This window comes from Phyllobates terribilis, unplaced genomic scaffold (genome assembly GCF_046119375.1).
Source record: "Phyllobates terribilis strain yellow unplaced genomic scaffold, ASM4611937v1 Scaffold_3__8_contigs__length_932513732, whole genome shotgun sequence".
Classification (NCBI taxonomy): Eukaryota; Metazoa; Chordata; class Amphibia; order Anura; family Dendrobatidae; genus Phyllobates; species Phyllobates terribilis.
This window is the reverse complement of record NW_027362763.1, coordinates 166,100,599-166,111,291: the sequence shown is the minus strand read 5'-3', so window position 1 is coordinate 166,111,291 and position 10,693 is coordinate 166,100,599.

Genomic DNA, 10,693 nt, shown 5'->3' with positions numbered 1-10,693 from the left:
TACCTGACCTTTTTTGTGACGTCTTTTATCATATTCTATAGATGTACAATAAAAAATTTATATTATGGTCACGTGTTAGCCTCATGAACAAACGTCCTGTTGTAATATCTCTTAGATGTTGTGCTCTTGTGACGCGCCCCCTGGGCCATGTTGTTAGGGATACCCGGAGCCGGATCAGATGGGGGTTGTAGTCTCCGAGTGGCTGTGACCCGGTCCGTGCCCAGGGTGTCAAACTCAGTGTGCGGCAGTCCTTATAGATGTTTTTAGTGTCGACTACGCCACCCGTTGATTTGCGGTCAAAAGGCCGCCGCTGCAGGATGGTCCGCTGAGGCTGGTGGTGTGTGTGCAGCTGTGGTAGTATAACCCCCAACGGGAGGGGTATAGCCTCAGGGGGTCAGACGTGGAGGATGGTGGTTGTGAAGGTGCAGCAAGGAGACTCAGAGGCATGAAATGCAGTTTAGGGTTTTTACTCACTGGTGTTGCTCGGGTCACTCTGCAGATCAGTGACCACCCAAGCCGTGCTGCGTCCACCAGGTCCTGGACTCGGCCAACTCCCGGGCAATTCTTGAGTATGGTCCTGAGCTCCTTTCTGACTCTCCCTTCTTCTGGCCGTTCCCACCAGGGATCCACCTCTGTCCAGCTCCCTCGGGCCTCTTAGTGGTTGAACCTTCTCTGGCTTCCCTGGCCCTACTCGTGGTGTGCCTTCCTGGTGGATTTGGTGAGGGTCGTGGCAGATCCTGCCCACGACCTCCGGTTCCTGGCTAAGGTGTGCTGTAGCCTCTGCCAGCTTGGGATCCGGTACCCTTTTGCCGACCCTTCACCCTTTTGTCCTTATTCTGGGATCTTGGGGTCCCCTCTCGTCCTGCGCCTCTGGGTCCCTCTTCCTTCTCCTCCGCTCTGCTTCTCAGGCTCTCAGACAGACTGTCTGACTGACTCACAGGCTGACTGACTCACAGGCTGACTGACCCTGATCTAAGATGGTGCCCACCTTATATACTCCCTCTATGTGTGAGCTCAGGTGACCAGCACCCAATGAGCACCTAGCTTTACCCAGGCTGCTCCCCCTATCTGCCCCTACACTACTGGGATGTTCCACCCCCCTCCCACTCCAGCCAGGGACAGACGCTGTCGTACCTGCACATATACTGGTGGGAGTACCGTTGTTCTGTCCCCCGGAAATGGGATGTATGTAGTGCATGCAGCCTACTAGCTCAGTTCCATACTCCATCCTTACCCGGGAGTGGAATACCACACCTCTGGGTTGAGGTGCAATACCCCTGTAGCAGCCGAATCCTCAGGGTGCTACACTTGTCTTACTAATTAATTTCTAATCCTGCCTGACGAAGCAGCCTCTGTGCCCTGAAAGCTAGCAAATATTTTTTTTTTTCCTGGTTAGCCAATAATGGTATTACTCCGAGAATACTTTTTGGTTCATAAAAGTATTTATCATATTTGATCCAAATGCTTCTATGTTTCCTTGGTCTATTCATTTGTTAACAATTAAAGTCCGTCACAACAAAATCACTCATCTTTTCTTGTAGCTTTTCAGTGTGAAGACGGAAAAGTTGTGGAATTGTAAGGCTATGTTCACACATTGGGTTTTGCAGCAGTTTTTTTCCTGAATTGGAAAACTGCTACGTTTTTAAAATCTGCAGTATGTCAACTTTTTTTGTTTTTTTTCAGTGGTTTTTCACCATAGAAAGCAATGAGTAAGTGCAAAAACACTGCAAAATATACAACCATACGGTGAATAAAGTCAACTTTATTAAACATGTACTATAGACGAATAACACATATAATCCGCACCAAAATCCACAGCAAAAATGCAACAAAGATGCAGCAAAAACACATAAAAAAAAGCAAAAACTTAACAAAACTTGATTTTTGTGAGCAACTTTTTTTACTCCCAGGAGTGCAGGTTTTGCCTGCAGAAAAAAAACGCTGTAAAACACATGTGAACATTGCCTAAGGCTCCCTTTCGCCGAGTTTTGTATGAAACCTCTCAACACCAGGATAAAGGTGATGTGGGATCAGCTCCTACCCTCACCCTATCTGGTCTGCCCCCTTGTGGGACGGTTGCAGCAGCTGAAGGTGTAATGTGATGAAAGTTGCAGATAAGGAAGCATGGAAGTGGTCATGTAGGTCATAGAAAGTTGATTAAACTGATATCTTGATATCTGTGATCCAATATTTATTCCAGAGAAATACATATTTTTATTAATATGTAAATGAGCTGTTAAGATCTGTGGGCCAGACATAGATCTCCCTGAGAATCTGCCTTCAGAGCTTATATTAAATGAAAGGAGGTGTTACCAGTGTGAGACATGTAATAACTGACAGTCTGCTCTCCTGATCTACATGTAAAACACTGGTAACTTCCCGTTTCATTGAAAGTAATCTCTGAAGGCAGATTCTTAGGGAGATCTATGTCTGGCCCATAGATTTTAACGGCTCATTTACATATAAGAAAAACATGGATTTCTCCAGATTAGGAGAGCACCTGCAGGAAATGGGATCAGCGTGTGTTACTGCTGGTGAGCCAGTGAGTCTGCGGGACGTTGAAGCAGAGGAGAGTGTGTTGAGGCTCCTGAGCAACACGTCAAGATGTGAGCTGCAGTTAGGAAAGAGAAAAATGAGGGTTTCTCTGAGTAGAGTGACTGGGAGTCAGCTGAGGGCCTGAGCAATCTTTGGCCTTGGAGCGAAAAAGGACCAATCAATGGTGGACAGTCTACAGGTGGACAGTCTACAGCAGTGAGATACCTGGAGAGATCTCATACTGACCTATGTGTGAGTGGACGAGTACCGGCCGGAGTATTGGACATGTACCTGCTGGAGAATTGGACGTGTATCTGCTGGAGAATTAGTCGTACACCTGCCGGAGTATTGGACGTCTACCTGCCAGAGTTTTGGACGTCTACCTGCCGGAGTATTAGACGTGTATCTGCTGGAGAATTGCTCGTACACCTGCCGGAGTATTGGACGTCTACCTGCCAGAGTGTTGGACGTATACCTGCCGGAGTATTGGACATACACCTGCCATAGTTTTGGACATATAGCTGCCGGAGCATTGGATGTATAACTACCGGAGAATTGGACATATACTTGGCAGAGAGTTGGACATATGCCTGCCGGACAATTGACCTGCTGCATGTACTATACTTTCCTGTTGTCTTTACCTGTGTGCCGGATCATGGCTATTTTGTGATAAAGTCCTTCCAGGGATTATGGAGCTAATAAACCTTGCCTTATTGAACTACAGCACTACCTGTGTGAACACTGACTAACGCCTACCTCAAGCACAACCTGAGTGAATCCCCACAATGCCCGTATAGATGGTTTAGGAGGGTTGATTCTCCTGGCAGATTCCCTTATAAGTAGATTCACTATTATTATTATAAGGAGACCCAGAGGGGTACTATTATTATTATAAGGAGGCCCAGAGTTGTACTTTTATTATTATAAGAAGGCCCAGAGGGGCACTATTATTATTATAAGGAGGCCCAAGAAGGAGGTATTAATATTATAAAGAGACCTAAGTGGGCCCCCTCTTAAATGTGTATCATTGGTAGTAGTAAATTTGGATTTTCTCCAATGGTAGACAGGGTCATATTTGTAATAGAGATCCCCATCTTTGGAGGTGGATGTGGGAGAGTAACATGGGTCTGTGTGCTTCATATGCCAGGGCTGTATGCAGTCCCAGTCTGACCCTGCTCCCAGTAAAGATGCTTCTTTTAGCACCGTAATCTGAATTTCTATTGATAATAAATGCTTAAATTTTTATTGTGTATAACAGATATAAATAATTTATCTTACAATATAAAAATACCATAACTGATTGGAAAAGTAAAGCACCCATGGCCCTTTCCACCACACTTGCATCCGGTACTATTGATGCTGAGCCTATATTGTTGCCTTCTTAAGAGTTGCTAGACAACTTCCTTATAAGGTGAGATGCCCCTTTAAGATTAGAACACAAGGTTATATTATGACATCACAATTAAACATCAGAACTTATACAAGTGTTTGCACTCCAATCATCACTTTGATACCCTGGTGTCATTGTTGTGTGTGATAAGCTGCATAGCTAGTCATATTCTGATTGCGATTTGATTTGCGATTTCATTGGATTTACTTGAAATGTCTGGAATTCCTCCAGACAGACTTCAGGTGTTAGCACTACTCCAGGGCATTCTTACCACCTATGACCCTGACTTTGTGCTACCACTACCCGATGGCGTCCTCAGCTTCACTTACCGGCTGGTTATGAAGCTAGTGAGAGATTGCCTGACCAAATACCACCAAGGTCGAATAAGCTCAGAATATCTTGAGCATTTACAGGAGAACATTTGGACATTAGTACAACAGGTAAGTAGCAGACAATCTGTACAAATCATAGAAAAATAATAATAATAGAATACAAGTTTAAGGTTAACCTCTACCAAATACCCAGATAAGAATAGTTGGAGAGCCGAAGTAGGGTATAAAGTCTGCATAACAAGGGATAGGGTGGGATATAAAGGGTTAGTAGAATAATAGAAGTAGAGGTGAGAAGGTTGTGGACACAGGGTGGGGGGATGTATGGGATTGGATTGGTTAACCCTTTAAGGACCACAGATTTTTCTGTTTTTCCGCTTTCGCTTTGACATAGACGTGTATGGGCTTGTTTTATTGAGGGAGGAGTTGTAGAAAAAAATTCCAAGTGAGATGATCTGGTGCTTTGTATTGCTTTAGTCAGAGACCCATAATGTTTTTATTTTTCTGTCGATGGGTCTAAGGAATGGTTTGTTTTTTTGTACACATGTTTTTATTAATACAAACTTTCTGTACATATGATGCTTTGATTTCTCATAATAGCATTTTTTTGGACGTGAGGTCACAAAACAAATTTTTTTTTTTTTGTTTATTGATCACGTTAATTAATTCCAGATCTTAATAGTATTTTTTAGTGCATTTTTTCCTTTCTTTATTTTTAATGGTGAAAAAGAGGGGTGATTTAAACTTTTATATTTTTTAGATTTATATTTTATTTTTTAGACATTTTTATTATAGTATTGCAGTACGTAGTGAAAATCTTAAACTCCTAGAAGCTCTGCCTTCGGCCACGTTCACACGTTCAGTATATGGTCAGTATTTTACATCAGTATTTGTAAGCCTAAACCAGGAGTGAGTGATAAATACAGAAGTGGGGACGTGTTTCTATTATACTTCTCCTCTGATTGTTCCACTCCTAGTTGTGGCTTGCAAATACTGATGTACAATACTGATCAAATACTGAAGGTGTGAACGTGGCCTTAGGCTGAGCTTCACAGGAGGACCAAAATTACAGTGACAGGGGTCTTCAGCAGACCCCCAGCTGTCACAGTAACTGGTTCCCTTTGATCACGTTGTAGAGGCCAGATAAACACTCTGAGCGCTCGGAAACCGGTGCGCACCATATAAATGCTGCTGTCAGATATTGACTGCGCCATTTAAATGGTTAATAGAAAAACATCGTCTGCCAGAACTCAGCGCCGTCTGCGGCTGTTAGAGACAGATGCCGCCATATAATATAGCTGTATATGCCGTGTGATTAGGAAGCTCCGCTTCGGAGCCCCCTCCACTTGTGAGAACCCCCAAGGACGTACATAACTCATACATTTATGGGAAGGAGTTATGGAGCTAGGTGCAGGGGGGCAATAAAAGAGAAGGTTGGGGAGATTCCTCCACTTTGCAGTGTCACGTTTCTGCATCCAACCAGCCCTTATACATATATATATGGAGGGATGGGGAGGAAAGAAGTGACTTTGGCTACATCTCAATGTAACCAGTGGACTTATGTCTTGTGCAAATAGAGGTAATAATGTGAGATATTAATACCTTGTGCCGGTGCGGTGCTTGTAGGGTCTAAATCTTAATTAGGTGTTGGATTTCTTCTGGTCTAGCCCGATTAGATATGTATACTGTATATACTATATATATGATGACGAGGTCGTCATTGTTGCAGTCACCGTGTGTTTGGAGTAGTACAGATAATAAAGGCTGCTGTGGCCACAGGTCCTAAGCCGCCATGTGTGTTATTTATATACACTGGGTATGGAGGGAGGACGTGGAGATATAATGGTTTACAGGCGACCGGTTCCTCGTCAGGTGTCATGTAGTCCTTGTAGTGCAGATAGTGGAGTAACATGGTGATATAAATGGCCTCCTCCATTCTGCTCGTTCTCTATTGATTTTCCTTTCTTGTTTATTCTCATCTCTATAGGCTGAAGACAAATCCCAAAGTGGAGAATTGGCCTTTATTAAACAACTGGCCCAAAATGTCCTGCTTGTACTGGAGTACCCGGCCTACTCACTGGAGCGTCTGGTAAGGATCCACCATCTTCTATACCTCATGTCCTTGTTGTCTGATCTTCTCCAGATTACCATCATATAGCAGAAGGTCAGATGTGTGAGGTTAGAGGCCTCCCTGTCCGCTCCAGGCAGACATAGGACCTTTTATGGCCGCTTGTCTCTGCGGCTCCATCACCTGTGATGGCAGACTGTACTCTGCGGTGCAGAGTTTGTTTTTCCACCTCTGTCTCGCTCGATCATCTCAATCTTCCTTCTGGTAAACTCTGCAGTTCTGATAGAAGATATTAGAAAACAGTGGAAGATACAAGTCCCTTATATATGAATGTGGATTTATTGGAGGGAGCGGCCGCGTATAGTCCGTCCAATACTGAAATTATCATGTAAATCCAGTATTAGTCCATCCTGCCTTGTGGTAATTTAGTGTTTGTGAAATGTTATATTAATTGTATATATTATATCCATCAGAAAACATCAGAAGGCGACTCCGAAGAGGGGAAAAACCTAAATATCGCTGACCCCGAGACCAGTCAGCCGGGGCTAAACCCTGATCTGATGGAAGGTAAGCCGATCATCTAATATTCTACATTCTAATATCAAGTTATAGAGAACGGCAGAGAATATGGAGATTTACTCTTCATCCTCTGTATGAGGCCACTGACGGCTCATAAGCCCCCTATAGACTATAATGGAGGGGCTCATGTAATTCTGCTCCTCTCCTCTGGGCTCGTCTCAGCACAAAAATGTAAAAATATGCTCATAGATCCCCTCATATCATTGTTGTGACTGGATCAGATCCTGAGCAATTACACATTTATAGTACAGTATATATACAGTTATGGCCAAAAGTGTTAGCACACTTGAAGTTGTTCTGGAAAATTAAGTATTTCGCCCAGAAAATTATTACAATTACACCAGTTTTGCTAAACACATGTTTATTTTATTTGTGTGTATTGGAACAACACAAAAACACAGGGGGGGAAGGCAAATTGGACATAATTTCACACAAAACCCCAAAAATGGGCCAGACAAAATTGTTGGCACCTTTAAAAAAAATTGTGGGTAAACAACTTTGTTTCAAATATGTGATGCTCGTTCAAACTCACCCGTGGCAAGTAACAGTGGTGGGCAATATGAAAATCACACCTGAAATAAGATAAAAAGGAGAGAAGCTGACTCAATCTTTGCATTGTGTGTATGTGTGTGCCACACTAACCATGGAGAACAGAAAGAGGAGAAGAGAACTGTCTCAGGATTTGAGAAGCAAAATTATTGAAAAATATCAACAATCTTAAGTTTACTGTCACGGGTGTGTCAGATGTGATAGACAGTCGCCGGTTGCAGAAGATCCCTTCGTTTGGCATTACAGATTTCTTAGCTGTGTCACTCTAGGACTCAGCGGCTACCTCCTTTCTGCTAATTGACACCCTGGCCTGGGTGTTTAAATAGTTTCACTTTTCAGCAGAAATATGACGGTGATATTCATGTGACCCCTTGTGAAGGCTTGGAGCTCTCAGACTGCTGTCTTCCTCTGTGGTGCTAGGAGGACGCCTGGAGTTATCTCTCTGAAGTCGGCTAAAGTTAAGCTACTTTCCCCCGTGTTTGTCTACCTTTTTGTCTTTAGTCGTTAGTGGGGATCGACTAGTGCTCACCCCCTTCCCTATACAGGGCCAAACGCTAGGGAAATATAGGATTTAGGTTCGCGTGCAGCGATTGGTGAGGAACCAATATAGGGTCTATAAGGGAGACAGGGTGATTGTAGATCAGCCTAGGGGGTCTCCACTCCCCTTTTCCTAGTGTCTGGGCTCCCTTCCCCAATCCCTTGTGTGACAGTTACAAGTCCATCTCCAGAGATCTTGATGTTCCTTTGTTCACGGTGCACAACATAAATCAAGAAGTTTACAACCCATGGCACTGTAGATAATCTCCCTGGACGTGGACAGCAGAGGAAAATTGATGAAAGGTTGTAACACAGGATAGTCCAGATGGTGGATAAGCAGCCCCAATCAAGTTCCAAAGAAATTCAAGCTGTCCTGCAGGCACAGGGTGCATCAGTGTCAGATAGAACAATTTTCCTCGACATTTGAATGACATGAAACGCTATGGTAGGAGGCCCTGGAAGACCCCACTGCTGACAACGAGATCTATAAAAAGCTAGACTGCAGTTTGCCAAAATGTATGTGAGTAAGCCAAAATCCTTCTGTGAAAGCGTCTTGTGGACAGATGAGACCAAGACAGAGCTGTTTGGTAAAACACATCATTCTACTGTTTAACCTAGAACAGAGTGAGGCCCAAAAAGAGAAGTACACAGTACCACAGTCAAATATGGTGGAGGCTAAAAGTTGTTTTGGGGTTATTTTGCTGCCCATGGCACAGGGTGCCTTGACTGTGTGCAAGACATCATGAAATCTGAAGACTACCAAAGGATTTTGAGTCGCAATGTAGTGCCCAGTGTCAGAAAACTGGGTCTGGGTCTTTCAGCAGAACAATGATCCAAAACATACTTCAAGAAGCACCCAAAAATGGATGGAAACAAACCGCTGGAGAGTTCTGAAGTGGCCAGCAATAAGTCACAATCTAAATCCCATTGAACACCTGTGGAGAGATCTTAAAATTGCTGTTGGGAGAAGACACCCTTCAAATATGAGAGACCTGGAGTAGTTTGCACAAGAAGAGTGATCCAAAATACCATTTGGAGTAAGAAGCTTGTTGATGGTTATAGGAAGCGATTGATTGCAGTAATTTATTCCAAAGGGGATGTAAACAAATATTAAGTTGAGTGTGCCCACAATTTTGTCTGGACCATTTTTGGGATTTTGTGTGAAATGATGTCCAATTTGCCTTTTTTTTTCTCAGCTTTTTGTGTTGTTCCAATACACACTGTGGGGTAGCGCTATCGATAATGTTGAGGGGCACTCACTTCACCGGGTCAATTATAGCACACATGCAATGCTTTCCAGTAATCTACAGTCCAGCAGTTTATTACACATCATAAACTGCTTATAACATAGTCCATCTCAGTGGCTCGCAGGTATGTTACACATGTAATATCCTAGAGCCTTTTCAGTGGCAGAAATGCCCACTTGGCTCTAGATACAGCGTTCAGCAAGGTAACAATATCAATGTCTATATCAAGCAGCGTTTTTACCTTTGCCTGGTCTAGCGGCTTCTATCAGCTCTGTTCTGCCACAGCTGTGGTTTAAGGCTCCCCAGACATGGTCTCCAGGCCACGTGCCTTCCAGGGCCAACGGTGTCTCAGACACAGGGACCTGGCCTCTTGCCTTCCACCCTGTTTCAAAACCACCAGGATTTATATATCCTTCTGTGCGCACAGGACCTGTGATGATGTCACAGTCATGTGATCAGTCACCTGAAGGGGAGGTACGTGGTCAGCCAGAACACACCCCCTGGACATTTTAGTAATGCAGCAAGCCCCTGCATTACAACACAAAGGAAATAAAAATGTGAATAACAAAACGTGTAACCGCAATTATTTTCTGGGAGAAATACCATAAGGCGCACCTAGATTTTAGAGGAGGAAAATAGAAAAAAAAATGTGGTCATGATGCACTGCTAAGAGGTCTGCTGCTGACACAATTATAGGGGTAATGTCCCCCAATTCTGTTAATATCCCCCATCCTGGTATATATGGCCCCTTCCTTCCTGTTATACGTGGCCCTCATCCCCATCCTGATATGCATGGCACCCCTCATCCCCATCCCGGTATGCATGGCACCGCAATCCCTCATCCTGGTATGCATGGCACCCCAATCCCCCATCCTGGTATGCATGGCACCCCAATCCCCCATCCTGGTATGCATGGCACCCCTTGATCCCCATCCTGGTATGTAAGGCACACCTCACCCTGGTATGCATGACATCCCTCATCCTGGTATGCATGGCACTCCTCATCCTGGTATGCATGCCCCCCTCATCCCGGTATGAATGGCCCCTCTCATCTCTCTTCCTGGTATGTATGGCACCCTCCATCCCTTTTCCTGGTATGTATGGTACCCCTCATCCTGTTATGCATGGCCCCTCTCATCCCTCTTCCTGGTATGTATGGCACCCTTCATCCATCTTCCTGGTATGTATAGTACCCCTTATCCCTTATCCTGATATGCACGGCACCCCTGATCCCCATCCTGGTATGCATGGCACCCTTTGATCCCCATCCTGGTATGATCCCCATCCTGGTATGCAAGGCACCCCTCAACCCTCTTCCTGATATGCTTGCCACCCCTCCATCCTGGTATGCTTGGCACCCCGTGATCCCCATCACGCTGCACACACCAAAATAACAATTATACTCACCTGCTCTTTCCTCCAGCGCTGCGCCCATTCTGCTGCCGACACTCTCACTGTG